Consider the following 17,122-nt stretch of genomic DNA (forward strand, 5'->3'; position numbering starts at 1 on the left):
TAAACATGAGTACATTTTATCTAACTCCTAAAGGTCATGCATAAATGGTTTAAGCATCAAAGAGTTCAAGGAAGACGCACAAATAGACATACTAGCAAGCAACAATCCTAATGGGTTAAGTATCTAAACAAACATGACATGAGAAAAGTGAAGGGAAGGGAAAGAGATGAGAAGTCAAACAAAGAAGTATAAAACACATCAAAGACCTATGATCATCACCTAAACAAACTTGATAAAGATTCTCAAATAAATCACACAAGGGAAAGCAACCACATGACCATGACTGGACATAAGTCCTCATACAAGCAAAAAAAAGCAAAGAGAAGGGATCTATGGAAGTAATAAAAGACAAACATAAACATTTTATCCAATTAACAAAAGTCTCAAGATCAAGAATAAGGTCACATAGGCATTGAATCCATGGTATAAGCACCAAAGTACATAAGCATCATTCAAAGTTGTAAAGGGAAGTGAACATGAGTATGAGCAATTGAACACGGCAAAGTACATAAAAATGAATGAGACCATAAGCATAGACATGGTGTCAATAAGAAAACTCAAGAAATCACAAAGGCATCATATCAAAGCACACTCAAAGATTGTGACAAGCAATGATCCAAAATCAAACCCTAATCATGCTTCTAAAGGAAAATGAACTTCAAGCAAGCACATATGAAGTAAAAATAAGGAAGAAAGGTGCCAAACCCCATAAGTTAGAAGTATATGACATATTAAACTCCACTTACAAGTCACTCAAGTATCAAGAATGAATCACACAAGCTATGCTCAAAGATAGTCCAAAATATAGGCATATAAGCACACAAGTTCAAAGAAGTCTAAGCAATAAGTAAACAAACAATGAAAGTGTGACTTGTGCAATAAGTTAACTCAAGATGAGATTAAATAGCAACAAGGGAATTCATCCAAACTTAACACACACATCAAAGTCAAGTAACTTGATAAACAAATAAATATATCATCCCCGAAAAGGAGTCATTTAGCAACATTCAAACACGGTAACCAAAGATCAACATAGGGGTGCTTATAGGTCATGGGACAATAGAAAAGTCCTCTCAAAAGCAAAAAATACAACCACTAAACCTCAAGAGGTATCAACAAGCAAACAACCTCAAAGTCAAGTAACTAGTAAGTCAAAAGGTGGACATCATCCAAGCAAATAGTCATTTGTCCCACCAAAGTAAAAAGGCAAGGTAAAAATGAAATTGATACATAAATAAATGAGATAAGAACAATATCAAAATACACAAGGATGGATCCCAAGCTCCTAAGAGCTTGACCATCCATCAAACTCAAAACTAGGTCAAGAAGGAGAAGAATGTAGCTCCTAATGTGTCATCATGATGAATGGTAATGGGATGCCATTCAAAGAATCATAAGAGAAAAATATAAGGATTCCAAGATCAAGGAAATCATAAGTGTAGCAAGAGGAAGTAAATTCCAATGGACTCATAGTACTCAAATTGGAATGCACAAAACAAAGTCCAACTATGGTCCCAAAAGCAAACAAGTAGTACTCAAGATAGTTAAGCAAAGAAACATCAATTTGAGGCATCTAAAATGGTTTGTATGAGTGAATCTAGGGATCTTAAATGATGGTGAAAAGGTCAAGAGATAATAGGAAAGAGATCCCATATGGTTGCACAAGTGCATCCCAAAATAATCAACTAAGTGTAAAATGTATCCAAAGAAACAAACATGCTTTGAATAATTCAAGAAAAATAGTTATGAGCATAGAAAAAATATGAAAAATTATGCATAGAAAGATGAGGTCATAATCTTAAAGTGGCCCAAAGATATGTTTAAAATTATGTGTAAAATATGCTCAAACAATTAGCTAATTTAGGCTATGCACAAACAAGTAACCATACAAAGCAAACTTCAAAAATAGGTTCAAATATGACTCAAAATTAACAACCAAAACTCCAAATGGAAGCTCAAGTGACCTATATACATGTGTCTACATGTGTACAAAATATTGGAACAAAATTCAAATGGGAGAATTAAAAATCAAACCTTAACAAATAAAACTAGGTTAATTAGACATAACTATATACAAAAATCAAAACAATTAATCAAATAAATAAAAAAAATAAAAAATAAAAAAATGGAAAAATAAATAAAACTCAAAAGATCACTCATGAGTTAATTGAAGATTTTTAGATTAGTAGGGGTATTTTACATGAAAAAACAAAAGAAACAAATATTAAATAATAAAAGAAAAATGAAAGGGGGTGCAGACAAGTAATTAAGATATAAGGCCATTAAGTTGAAATGAGAAGTTGGGCTTGGAACAAAAGGGTGAGAAAAGCATAAATGCGCGCGGCCCAGTCCAAACCAACATCCAGAAAATAAAAATGAAATAAGAGTGGGATGTCACGTTTTAACATGTGGAACATTTCATCAACCAGTCATTTTCATTTTAAATACAAAAGGACAAAAAATAAAGACAACAAATCACACGCTGCCACCACTCTGTCTTCAACCTCAGGTCAATATGAAACACGATCCAAAGCCCTAATCTCATGCATACTCCAACAGTATCTTCTCACGCATATAACTTTGTCAACAGTTCATAAAAATGAATGAAATTAAAAGCAAAAACGCAAATCTCATGGAGTATAACAACATCATGTCAAGCAAATCTCAAAAAGATGGGTTAATCATGGATAAAAATAACACGAAAGTCAACAAACACAATTTTTTAAAAAAAGTTTCAGCAACTCAATCATCCCATATCCAAACAATCAATCAGAACACGTTAAACCAACTTCATACATCATATTCAAGTTGTTCATGACATGTGTATATAAAAAATGGAGGAGGTGAAGTGGGAAGAAATTTACCTAGTGGAGAAGATCCACTTCCTCTTGAACTTGTTTGAGCTTCAGAAATCCCTCCAATAAATCTTGGTATTCTTCTAAAGGAAGGGATGAAGTAGAACAAATGGAGAGGATAATCTTCCAAATGAAGAAAAGTTTTCAAGCTCCAAAGTTGCAGATTCTGGTTCTCTCTCTTAAATGGCCTCCCCTCTCGAAATTAGGTCATGGGCCTCTTATATATGGTGTTTGTGATGAGGTATGATGTTTGGCAATGTGAAAAAACCGTTGGAGGGCATGATTAGAAGTTTGTGCAAAAAATAAGAAGTGGTGTGCAAGGATGCATTTTGGAATGTGTTGTGGTCATGCTTGTTGCGTTTTGGAATGAGAAAAAAGGGTGAAAAACATCAGCATGGGCTTGGCACGTGACGGAGGGCAGACCCAATATGTTTGCTTGTTTGAAACACCTCTTCTTTGCCAAATGTATGGGAGAAATAATGTGCACGGAGAATGTTTGTTTGGGCCATTTAGGGAAAGGAAAAGAAGGTGTTGCGCGTGAAGTAGCCATGATGTAAGCAAATGATAACATCATGCACAAAACCAATGACAATTGCGATAAAGGAAATTAAGGATCAGTCATGTCCAAATCACTATAAATCCAGTGTTTCTTGGCCAAATGGAATGAATTAAAGCTTTTCAGAAAGAGGGAAAGGAGAAGAACAAGTTTCATGTTGGAGGAAAATTGAAAGAAGGCCTTGAGACCCTTTAAAAATGGCCATGAAAATGACTGCTTGAAATTGCATAACATAAAGCAAATTATAGGTCACTTAGTGATCTCGAGGTCCCAACTTGTCATGCCAATAACTTGTTCATTAAGCTACCAAATGAGAATTTTTTTGAAGCAAAAGTGGAGAGGGGATGGTGATCTATAACTCTTATGTTGAGGTCAGATCAAAATGAGGCTTGCAACTAAATGAAAAATGGGCATGAAGTGGGTTTCTTGAACTTATCAAACACTTACCAAAATTTTCACTAAGTATAAAACCAAATCAACAACTTAAGGTCATGACTTTAGAGGGTGACATCTTGAGTTGTGGCTCACCAAATGAGGTGTTCTTGGAACCATTGGAAAGAGTAAACTTGACACTATAATTTTTATGTTGAAAACATCATGAGATAAATCCTATAACATTCCTTAAAACTTCCATAAACATACTTGTAAATCCTGACTTGGAACACTTAGAAATTTTCTAAGTGTTGGGATAATTGAGTGAATTTGAAATATTAAACTTCCAATAACCATATCTCGAGCCATGATGATCCAAATGCTTCAAACTTGGTATCTCCTTAAAACTTGGAGAAAGAAGAACAAATTTCATGTTAAGTTCAGTTTTATTTGGGGTCTTGATTATATAGAACATTGGCCATGAAGGTAACTGCTCATTAACCCCAAACTTGCCAAAAATAGCAAGTTTCTAAAACCCTAATTTCTAATTTAGGTAGCTTTCCATAATTCTTGATTTTTGATGGATCTCTTGACTTTACTTGATCAAATTTCAACCATAGACCATATTTGACTTGTAGAATCTAATTTTGGCCAAAAGATCAAGAGTTTACTTTTTTAACCTGCTCAGTTGACTTTTCCCTAATCGAATCAAACCATTAATCATCTGAGCAATTGAACTTCCTCTGAATAGAATTGGTAGCCAATTTTCCAAACATAGATTCTTAGGGACACATAGAATACCATGTTATTAAGTCTTGCTCAAAAATTCAGAAATAAACTAATTTTATCACAAACCCTAATTTCAGTCTAAAAAGACAAGAGATGAGTGCACCACTTCACAACCTTGATTCCTCTAGGGAAAGTGGAGATACCTTTGAAAAAAGATGTCTTGCATAATAAAATGATGAAGATGTTTCAAAAAGGTTCATGGGTATGCCACTTTCTGAGATAATCAAAACTCCTAGCTTAAGGACCAAGGGATAAAAGAGGGTGATCAACTTCTAATATCTTGCCATTCTCAATCAACTGATGAAGTAATGGACCAATTGAGATGTCTTAAGTCATAATAAAACCCTTGTAGCTTGAGTGATCATTTGAGGATATCTCACACTCCTTGTACTGATTGTCACACTCTTCCTTCTAAAGCTTTAAGAAGGTTACAAGAGAGATGCATTGATCCCATAACCATAGAACCAATGATATGCATGAATGTATATGATGATAAAATACAAGCGAAGTATGGTTGAAAAGAAAAGGGTAAATTTTGGGGTATAACACCCAAACCTTTCCTATTATCATCCCTAGTCAGAGTGTCGTCGATGTTTTGTAGGTCGTCATACCTTACTCTTAGACTTACCTATGTGTTTCATTTCCCGATTGAAATTCTAAAAGAAAAAGTTTTGCTTTCAAGCCTACCTCTTCAATTCTATTAGGCTAACATACATTTCTTTCTTGTTTTTAAAAGTTTAACTGATAAAACAAAACATGATAAAATTGACTAATTTGTTAAGTATTGATGGTCATAGTTAGAAAATTATAAATTATATTTTATGAATAATAATTAGTTATCATTGTTTTGATTTTTGTTGCCTGTGTTGTTAGGTCTTTTGGGTTTTTTTTAAAGGAAAAATAAGCTATATTAGTATCAATGTTTGACAAAGATGGGATGATAAATTGGATAATCGTTCACGTTGGTTGCTACTGTTATTTTATTGTGTGAAAGCTTTGTTAAAGATAAGGGGGAGATTATGTTACTCATTGGCATGTTAAATTATTTATGATTGTATCATTGTTGTGTTTTATGTTGAAATAAAATATTTTGATTTATTTATGTTTCACTCTAGCATTGATCAACTAATAATGAAAGGAAATGAGGGGCGAATGCGATTAGGGATTTACTGTTCATCTTCAACCTAGTTTTCTGAATCTTCAATGGGGTCATAGGTTATTCCATGCAAGTTTCTTGAGGGTTTTGGAGAAAGCTCAGGTACGAAGGAAGGTATTGAAAAAGTTACGAATTTGGAAAAGCAACCAAAGTCTTTTGTTGAAGTTGTCGATAATGTATGCAACATCCCGTTGAGCCAACTGCCGAAGTCATGTGTCAAGGGAGATAAGCTAGCTATTGTCATTTCGGAAGAGGAGTATCATTTGGGTTTAGAAGCTTGCAAGCATAATCTTCATGGGAGGATTTTTTGACCAAAAGAGTGACTCCATTAACGGTTCAGAATTTGAAAAACAAGCTTTTGGCTCTTTGAAATTCAATTGGGAAATGGGGAATCACTTCTCTTGGTAAGGGGTATTTTAAATTTTCTTTTTCATCGATTGAGGATGTTAGGCGTGTGCGACCGATTAGCACTTGGAACCTTAACCTTGGGCTCTTAAAACTTTTTCCTTGGACAAAAGATTTTAATCCATGTCTGCTCAAGAATTCTTCCGCCCAGGTTTGGATTCGCATCCATGGTTTGCCTCAGGAATATTGGAGGCCCAAAATTGTATTTGTTATTGCTAGTAGCATTGGAATCCCATTGTGTACTGATTCTGCTTCCAGCAAGGGTTGCTTTGATTGGACTTTCGGTCATTATGTGAGGGTTCTGGTGGATTTAGAACTGACAAAAGAATTGAGTTATAAGGTCTTGGTGGAAAGAAAAGGTTTTGCCTTTTTCGTTGAGCTGAAGTGTAAGAACCTGTCGAAGTTTTGTTCTAACTGTAATATGATTATGAATAGTGTTAACAACTGCAAGAGGATTGAAGAGGAGGGTGGAAAAGGAATGGCTAAAGGAAATCAGAAAAGAAGAGGGGACGATGTTGTCATGGAAGATGATAAAGGCAATGATTTCAAAGGTTCTATAAAAGCTTATGTGTAAGTGATTGTGAAATCAAAGGAAGGTGGACCATAAAAACCCATTGACGTTGCAAGTCAAGATAGCTTGGTTGAGAATAAGGATGATGACTTAGTTGTTGAGGAGGGTATTTCAAACTTAAAACTAGTAACTCAGAATTCATAACAATAGAATTTTAGTCAATTTCTACAGAAGGACCTTATGGTTGAAACAATTGTAGTGTAAAATAATGATACTCTGGTTGGTAACTCGAGTAGTTTGCGTAATGATGTGGAAAATATGGATGCCTTTGATGAGGACTCATCTTTTGTTGAGAATACCAAAATAATCAACAAAATTGTTGATCTGAATACAATAGTCCAGGTGCAACAGAATTTGGATTTTTTGAATTCATCTTGGGCTAACATGGTTGAACAAGAAGATGTTAGACAAGGAATTAGTGATGGCGACAATGTTCAGGGTACTGGATTGGTTGACTCTGAAGGATTTCAAAAGGTTAGATCCAAATCAATAATGAAGGCCCATAAAAAGAGTGTGGCTAGAAGCAATTACATCACAAGGTCCAGGCTTGCAAGTGCCCATAATTCCTCATGAAATGTCTTTTTTGGAATGTGAGAGGTATTGTCAACTCTCCCACAAAATTGGCATTAAAAAGGCTTACTAAAAGTTCAATACCTAATTTTGTCTTAATTGTTGAACCTTGGATGGATTGCAACCTCTAGTTGGCTTAAAAGACTTAATCTCAAGTTTTTTATTGTAAATAATAGGATTGATCTTAACACTAATTTGTGGTGTTTGTGTGATATTAATATTTCTCATGAGGTTGTTTTCTTGGATGATCAACATGTTTCTTTCACCTTAAGTGTTATGGTAAAAAAAACTAGGGATTTTCGCTATTTATGCTTCAATCTGCTACATTGCTAGAAGGGATTTATGGTCAAAGTTACAAAGTGATTTTCATCAGTTTCAAATTCCTTAGTGTTGTATCAGATACTTTAATATAATCTTAGGGGCTCATAAGTATTGTGGTTCGAATAGCCCTACTATAGGCCCTATGGAAGACTTTAGGAGATGGACTGATGATAACCATCTCTTGAATATTCCCATCACTGATGCTAGATACACTTGGTCTAATGGTAGAAGAGGTATAAGTCTTACTCAAAAAAGGTTAGATAAGGCGGTGTGTAATCAAGAATGGATAGACTCTTGTGTAAAGCTTGCTTGTTCCACTTTTTTGAAAAATAGATTGGATCATTTTCCTTTGCTCTTGCAGTTTAGTTGCCAAGATGAAAGTTACATGTCTCAATTCAAGTTCCTTAATATGTGGAGCTCTCATTCGGAATGTCAAAATGTTGTGGATTCTGTTTGTAACACTGAGGTTGTACGCTGCCCCATGTTTGTGTTGACTAAAAAGTTGCAAATTCTAAAAGATAGATTGAAAGCTTGGAATGTTAGTTGTTTTGAAAATGTGTTAGACAAAGTTATTCAGGCTGAAAAAGATCTTAAAGATGTTCAAGAAATTATTGTAACAGATGGTCACTCGGAGAATTTGACAGCGCTTGAGAAGAAGGTGCAAGTCAGTTTGGATTAGGCCTTTGCTATTGAGGAATTGTTCTAGAAACAAAAAGCTTGTGTTCAATGGAATATGAAGGGTGATAGAAACACAAGGTTTTTCACAAATTGTATAAAATAAGGAACTCTACTAAGTCATTGCACTCTTTGAAAATTGGCAATAATGTTATTACTTGCAAGGACCAAATCGCAGATCATGTGATGCAGCACTTTAATGATTTATTTAACTCTTTTTATGTTTTGCAAGATGATTCTTTGGTGGATGAGGTTATTCCTAACCTGGTAACTGAGCAGACCAACAAAATTTTGACTATGATGCCTTTTGAGGAAGAAATTTACAATGTTGTCTTTAGTTTAAATAGAGACAACGCTACCGACCCTGACGGTTTTGGCCCCATTTTCTACCAGACATATTGCAAGACTATCAAAGAAGATGTCATTAGGGCTACACTTAAATTTTTCAAGGAGGGTTGGATCACTTCAAACTATAATTCGAATATTATGGTTCTAATTCAGTAGATCAATGAGGCTGAGAGTATTGAGCATTACAAACCAATAGCCTTAGAAAATTCCAAGTTTAAATTATAACAGAAGTTTTGGCTAACAGATTAGCTTAAATTCTTCCTCATATCATTTTGAAGGAGCAAAAGGGATTTGTTAAAGATAGGAGTATAAAGGATTCTATTAGTTTCACTTTGGAGATGGCGAACATTATGCAAAAGAAAACTATTTGTGGGAACCTAATACTGAAAGTTGATATTTCTAAGGAGTTTGATACTCTTTATTAGAATTTTCTCTTGAAAGTGTTGGCAAAGTTTAGGTTCAATGATAATTTTTGCCTTTGGGTTCAAAGAATTTTGCATTCAGCTAAGGTGTCTATTTATATCAATGGATAGCTTCATGGTTTCTTCAATTGTCATAGAGGAGTTAGGCAGGGAGACTTGTTGTCTTAGTTACTGTTTTGTATAACTGAGGACGTGCTTAGTAGAGGTTTGTCGCAATTGGTTTCTAACGGTAAGTTTAAGGTTATGCAAGCTTACAGGAGTGTATTGGTTCCTTCACATGTTTTATACACCGATGATATCTTGTTATTCACTAAGGGTAGTGTTAGTTCCCTTGATGACATTTGTGTGCTCTTCAAAAATTATGTTGACTATTCTGGGAAGGTGTGTAATCTTGCTAAGTCCATTATGTTTATTGGGTCTATGTCTCATTCTAGGCATTTTATGCTTTCCAATAAAATTGGTTTTTTGGTTGGTCAACTTCCTTTCACCTATTTGGGGGTTCCTATCTTCAGAGGAAGGCCTAAAGTTGTTCATTTTCTACCAATTGTAGACAAAGTCAGATGTAAGCTAGCAACTTGGAAGGCTACTCTTTGTCTATTGCTAGGAGAATTCAACTCGTGAAATCAGTCATTCATCGTATGTTAATGTATTCTATTAGAATATATTATGGGCATGTTAGTCTTCATATCCTTGAACTTCCTTTTATAGGACTAGGAAAATATTCGTTGGAGGATTTGAACATAACGAGCAAACTTAGTGAAGAAGTATGCCAAGAGAGACGTTGGAGACTAGCATTTGGTGTGAAGGTTTGTCCAGTGAATAATATAAATGCTCTCGGTACCTTTAAAAGTAATAGATATTTACCAAAAGGTAGAAAAGACTAAAGATGTCACATCTTTATTCCTTGAGCCTTGCACAACGAAGCCCTAGTTGACTTTATCCATAAATCTAGGGTTTTGATAAGACGAGACTACTTTTGTACAGTGTACAGATCAAATGCCCTTCATCCTTTCAGAATATGAGTTGTCATCAAAAGTTGAGTCTTGAGACCAGAGTCTGAACCTTTAGAGTTCGATGCCTTCCGATGCTGAAAAAACCACTTCAGATTTTGATCAATCAGAATTAGGAAAACATTGCTTCTCCACATATACTAACAATTAGGATTAGTTTTATGCTTGTGATTCTACACACTTGAACAACTATTAGCAAACCCTGTTGTTCTTTAAATACTTTGGTATCATCAAAACCTTTTAAGGGTATGAACAAATCTTGTTCCAACAAAATTCAAGACGGTGACGTCTCAACTTGAAAATTTGAGTTTCTCACACGATAAATTCCTGAAACATGAAAAGTGCATGGCCATAAATAGTGATAGGCGAGACATGTGGGAGAAAAACTATTAAAGGATGCATGCAAGGTAATGTCGGTCTAATCACAAGGAATAACGAGTTAAAAGCATTGGTCCAAAAACTTTAATTAGATTTTATGTTGTCCTTACTAAGGTTAAGTTCAAATCGAAAGATACTTAATTGTATTAACATTCACTACTACAAATAATAAATTTCATGACAAAGCCTTCAAATTTACCAACCTATAAGCGAGGTAAATTTCATGGGAGCGTCATGATTAATTTTTTTTAAAGAATAAATACAACATATTCCCTTAGTTATATCCAAAACAGATGGAATATATCTAACAGATGGAATATATCTACCAGAGACCTTATTCTGAATCCTAGATATTGTATTTTCGATTTTTCTTTTTTTTTTCAGTTGACCTAAGGACCATGCATTACTATTCCTTCGATGGTGCATTTCCCTTTTCAATTAATTTATTTATTTTGAATTACGAAATTAATATTTTGAAATGACTTTATTTTTCTATTAATTTTTTTATTTTTAAATTTTAATAATTCCTCTATTACTTTGCATAACCGAGGGGTATTATCTTTTGCATGAATTTCTCAGAATATGGCTCATATATATATATATATATATATATATATATATATATATATATATATATATATATATATATATATATATATATATATATTCCCTTGTTTTTTCTAAAAAACCGACGTCTAAGTCCTTTTGAATAAATTTCCAAGAGTATGACGATTTTCTATTTTTTATTTATTTTTAATTAATATGTTCCCTCAGTTTTGCCCAAAATCTGACGTGTATGTTCTTTTGCATGAATACTTTACAGAACTAGACTCTAACTTTTCATTTATCTATCAACACGCATCGTCTCATCGTCATTCTCTTAAAAAAAACATAGGCAATTTTCATCTTCTTCAATCTCAAATTCAATCATCTATTCCAACACAAGTATTCCAACATCAACTCTTCAAACTATCTCAAACGAATCTTCATCATCACGTTTTAGATACATGACCCACTTTATTACTGAAATATTATTGTTGACCACCGATATATATATATATATATATATATATATATATATATATATATATATGTATATATATATATATATATATATATATATATATATATATATATATATATATATATAGATATAGATATTTATTCCCTTGTTTTTCCTCAAAAATCGACGTGCAAGTCCTTTTGCATGAGTTTTCCAGAGTATGGTGATTTTCTTCTTTTTTTTTAATTTTTAATTAATCTATTTCCTCGGTTTTGCCCAAAATCTGACGTGTATGTTCTTTTGCATGAATACTTTAAAATACTAGACTCTAACTTTTCATTTACTTATTAACACACCTCGTTTCATCGTCATTCTCTTCAAAAAAACCTAGGCAATTTTCATCTTCTTCAAACTCAAATTCAATCATCTATTCCAACACCAACTCGAACATCAACTCTTCCAACTATCTCAAACGAATCTTCGTTATCACGTTTTAGGTACGTAACCCACTTTATCATTGAAATTTTTTTGTTGACCACTGAGATGTTGATTGTTTAAGAAAAATGGTGCCACTGACCACTGCAATGTTGATAAAAATGTTGTTTTTCTTGAATAGTGTTAGTTTTAGAAAATGATGTTATGTACTGACCACTGAAATGTTGAATGTATGTTGAATATATGTTGTTAGGTAGTATATGTTGAGTGTATGTTGTTAGGTAGTATATGTTAAATGCACTTGTTATTAGGTAGTATATATGTTTAATGTATGTTCTTACGTAGTATATATTAAATGTATATTCTTACATAAGTATATATTAAATGTATGTTCTTAGGTAATATATGTTGAATATATGATCTAAACTCATATTCCATCATGAATCGTGTTAGCTTAAGAATATGTTGAATGTATGTTCTTAATTTACACATACATGAGCGATTCAACCAACATCTCTCATACATCATCTGCTACAACCTTTGTTAATATTAAAAGTAAAAGAAATACTAGAGGTACCACGATGTTGAACAAGGTGACAAAAGCCTACGAAAGCGGTGTTCAGTTCCCGGTTAATTTTTGTCAAAGAACTTGTAAGTCTTATGGTGAACATGCTCATAGTTTTAGGGGTTGTGTGACAATACAAGGTAGAAGAAAAGTCAGTATTTTTATAGATAGTTGACACGAAGTTGACGGTGAATTTAAAGATAAATATAGGTGACCATTTATTTTTTGGTTAATACTAATATCAACTTTATTATGTAAACATAAGAATTGTTTATTATTTAAGACAATAGTAGGTTAAAAAAGAAATGGTTTGGATATGTTGGTGAGCACTGGAGGGGCTTTAAGACACGTCCCACACATGATTAGATTACATATCTAGATGATAACTTAGAGCCTTCATATGTGAAGTATCCATTTATTGATAAGAAAGTTTGGGAGGATTATTTCAAGTCTCGCACCACTCCTTATATCTTGGCTAAGAGCCAAAAGGAAAGGAAAATAGAGTTATAAATGGCTATCCACATAGATTGTCTCGTGGAGGATATGATAAACTGGAAGAGAAATGGTTAATGAAAAAAGAAAACAAAGAGAATTAGAGATGAGAGATCCTTTTAGAATCCTTGATCACAACCCATCTCCACCATCACGACATGAGAAATGGAAGAGGCCACGTTAAAGACCCAGAGGTGAGTTCACATCATAAGCTACACTCAAAGTGGCTGAAAAGATTGTAAGTGGATACCTTTTTCAACATTACTTATTTTAGTTAATTCAATTTGGTAAAGGTGAACTTTCATGTGTTATAGGATTTACTGGGTGAAAAATCCAAAGATGGTAGTTCTACGAGAATGTCATGACATCTTGGTAGAAACAATTGGATTCGAGGAGCATGGTGGACGTGTACGTGGTCTTGGAAGAGGTGTCGACTTGAGTTTTTATTTTGGACCATCACAAACAAGTAACAAAGTAAACCACAAGAAATAAATTGAAGAGATAATTTATCAAAAGGTGGGGGAGAAACTATAAGAATTATTAGAAATAGAGCAGGAGAAGTGAACTCAAGAGGAACATGAGAATGTGCATCTTGAGGATTAAGAGCGGTTAATGCAGTAGGTACATGAGAGGTTCTAGGAGGAGTATTATAAGTTATCTGAGGAAGTGAGGAAGAAGTGTATGCGCGATGTGATTAAGGTAAGTATAAGTTAAAAAATTTATTTTGTATGTTATTTTTATTGTTTGTGTATTTAAATTTTGTATATTCTGTTTCAGTTGTTTTGATGATTTAGCAATTGAAATCAATGGGTGTAGTCATCAACCAAAATTAAAATTAGTTCAACATACCTAAGAAAGTAGCTGAAAAAGTTTATGCCCCATAACACAATATTGACACCACACTATCTCAACCAGATAACACACAAAGACTATAAAGGATGATAGGGGAGATTCCAAACATCTACGAGTTTACATTAAACATGAACCAGAACAAGCTTATATACTTCATAAGAATTGTGTTATAGAACTTTTTTTTTTAGGGCAGATGATTGGTTTGACATAACCGTACTACAATTATGATGCTCATAAGTATAATTTTTACAATTATTTCAATTTATATTCATTGTTTTCATACTTTAACATCAAAATTTGAATTTTGTATTCATGCATGATATGTGTGTCGGATGAGAATTAAGAAAGTGTTGTTTCTTAGACCCATACAATATTCAATTTCAACAATTAGGACAAAGCGCTATTAAGATGTACATACAAAATAAGTTGGTTGATGAGAACAAATAATGTTACTTGGGACCGTTTTACCATGTCTAAGTATATATTAATTTGTGTTTTCTTTTATAAATCAATTATATACACATTATAAATTATTTTGAATATTTATGCATTTCACATTGGCAAATAGTTAATATATGTCAGAAGCAAAATATTGTAATCATGTTATGCTCGTTACACTATAAGCTTAATGAAATAATGCATGGTGTTTGAGCGGGTAAGTCGTATTATTTGTTATACTTAAATTTTACCTTTAATTTTGAATAGTTTTTATTCATGTTTAATTTTTACCGATATGTAGAGCTATGGAGGAATACAATTTTGTGAAACGTAATCTAAAAGGTAGAAAGTCAATGTTCCTTTTTCCAAAAGTAAGTATTACTTGTACTTTTTGATATTCTTTTATTTTCACTAATGTATTACTTGTGCTTTGTGTGTACTATTAACTAGTAACTATATAAAAATTATTTGTAGTCGTGAAAATAACCCGACATCTTTTTGTGTGAATACTATGTTATGAGACATATATTAAATATTGTCTTCGGAGACATTATCAATTCATGGGTTAAAGCATTAGCTTTATCCATATACATGTAATTTATTTATATTTGTAAAGTTAATGTTGTTGTTGTTAGCTTATCATAATTTAAATTTTGTTCAGATTATAGGTGTTTAACGATCAAACACCATTCTCACAAGAATATTAGATGGCATCTGATCAGGTTGGGTCGATGCCTTCCTATATTATTATGAATCTCAACAACACTAATTATTCTTGGTTGTTGTAAGCATTGTATAGAGGTTTTGTCATTGTAGATTCAAATATGTATAGGTTCAAACATGTACAAGTTCTCTTCCTAAAGGCTTTCTGTATCCCAAAGGTTATTATGGGTTTTGTATGCATTATATGGTTCTATTTTCAAATATGTATAAGTTCTCTTGGTGTACCATTTTGGATATGCATATATTTGGTTTTGTAAACAATGAAATTTAGTACTTTGTGTATATTTCGTTATGTTCTGATTTTGTCACAAAATTTGTAATTTCTAGGTAAAAAAATACATTCACTTTCCCTAAGATATTTACAAAAACTAAGAGGTATGTTATGCACGCTTTATAGTTTTAAAAAATAAAAAAAAATGTTGTTACTAGGAATCGAACCAATGACCTTTACAATTGTCCCCTCGGTTTTACAAAAACTGAGGGGTAAAATGGAAAGTTTCTTAAAGCCCTTTGTTACCTCGCATGTTAAACCGAGGTAAAACTCATTTTACCACTAAGGTAAAATGTAGTTTTCATAGTAGTGATTCTTTGTTTCTTTTTCTATAATTGGTCTTGTCATTATTATAACAAGTGGTGGATTGTTGTAATTAATAAAAATAATAATTACCATCAGTATGTTCCAAAATGACAAGAAAATATGCAACTGAGGAAATGAGTAATCGATGCATGAGAAGTAGTCCTACATAAAAAATTTCAGTCAATTTAAAAACCCTTATAAAGAGTTACATTCATTAACCCAACAAAAGAGGTAAAAAGGATAAAGTGCCACATGAACAAGTATGGTGGTCTCAAGTCTTATGCCATTTTTCTTTCCATACTCCCCCTAACCAATGTCTCAATCGGTAACACCGACTCATGGACCGGGTCTGAAGGTGTAGAGGCACTAATGGTGGCTTGTAGGTGCCACTTGAGCACTTAGGCACGATGCTCTGCCGGTTGTCTCTTGCTTAAATTTATTTTTTGAATTCGGAAATAGAAATTTTTTGTGAAGTGTTGCATTAAGCAATGATGACAGTCTCTCATTGCATGAATTTAGTTGAAGAATCAGATCAAAATAAGTGAAAGATAAGCCAAAATAAAGAAGAAAGACCAAAGAATGAGGAAAAAACAACTAAGTATGAAGATTGTGGACTTAGTGAAAATTTGGGTGAAAAGGGGAGAAAAAAGAGGGCATCTTCGGGAAAAATGACATACACCACCGCAGATGCGATAAGGGCCAAAAAAGATGCATTGCACGCCCGATGCAAGTCATCACGCGTGTGATGGTCTCTTTTTCTGACGTGTATAATCCATTCTGGGCTCTTTTTAAGGGGGATTTTTGCACTTTGATAAGGGTTATGAAAGTTAGAGACCAAAGTACGACTTAGAGAGCATCAAGGGTAATTTTTAGGGAATTTGAAGTCATTTGAGAGAATTACTTCAAGGGACTTCATATGTTATTTTCCTCTATCAATTGTGGTATTATTATCTGAATTATAAGTAGCTAAGATTCTCTAGGTTAAGTTGTATTATGATGAACCTATTTCAATATTGTTGGGTTATATGTTGATATGATTTTGTATGAACCTTTTGATCTATAGTGTCATTCAATTAGTTATTGTTCATAATCCTTTTTATGTGAGATACACTTTTAATATGATTATGGGCACATAGGGAATACTGAATAGTAGTCTATGTGTTTAACTTAGGGAACTTGTTGTACTTATGCTGGTTGAATATGAATAGGAGACCCCGACTAGTGGCATAGGGAATTAACATTTTGTACATTGCCTAATCCTTCTTATGCTGGCAGACTGGGGATAGAAAGCTCTGAGTAGTGGTTAATGAGTTATTTCATGAGGGGTCAACTATAACAGTTTTAATAATTCATCGTCGGGTTATAGTGATAAGATCATTATACAAGGCATCAAACATCAATAATAGAGGAATAAGGGATTCTAAAACACAACCTGTCCGCTTTCATAATTCTATTTAATCTCTTATTTACTTTTTGCTTTAAAACTCGAAACCCCCATTTTTATTAGTTTTCATACATTGCATACATTTTGTCTTGTTAGAAGCAGTCCATGTGGATTTTTCGGTTTTTTATTACTTCGACATTATCGATACACTTGCTGAGAAATCAT

This window comes from Lathyrus oleraceus, chromosome 1 (genome assembly GCF_024323335.1).
Source record: "Lathyrus oleraceus cultivar Zhongwan6 chromosome 1, CAAS_Psat_ZW6_1.0, whole genome shotgun sequence".
Lineage (NCBI taxonomy): Eukaryota > Viridiplantae > Streptophyta > Magnoliopsida > Fabales > Fabaceae > Lathyrus > Lathyrus oleraceus.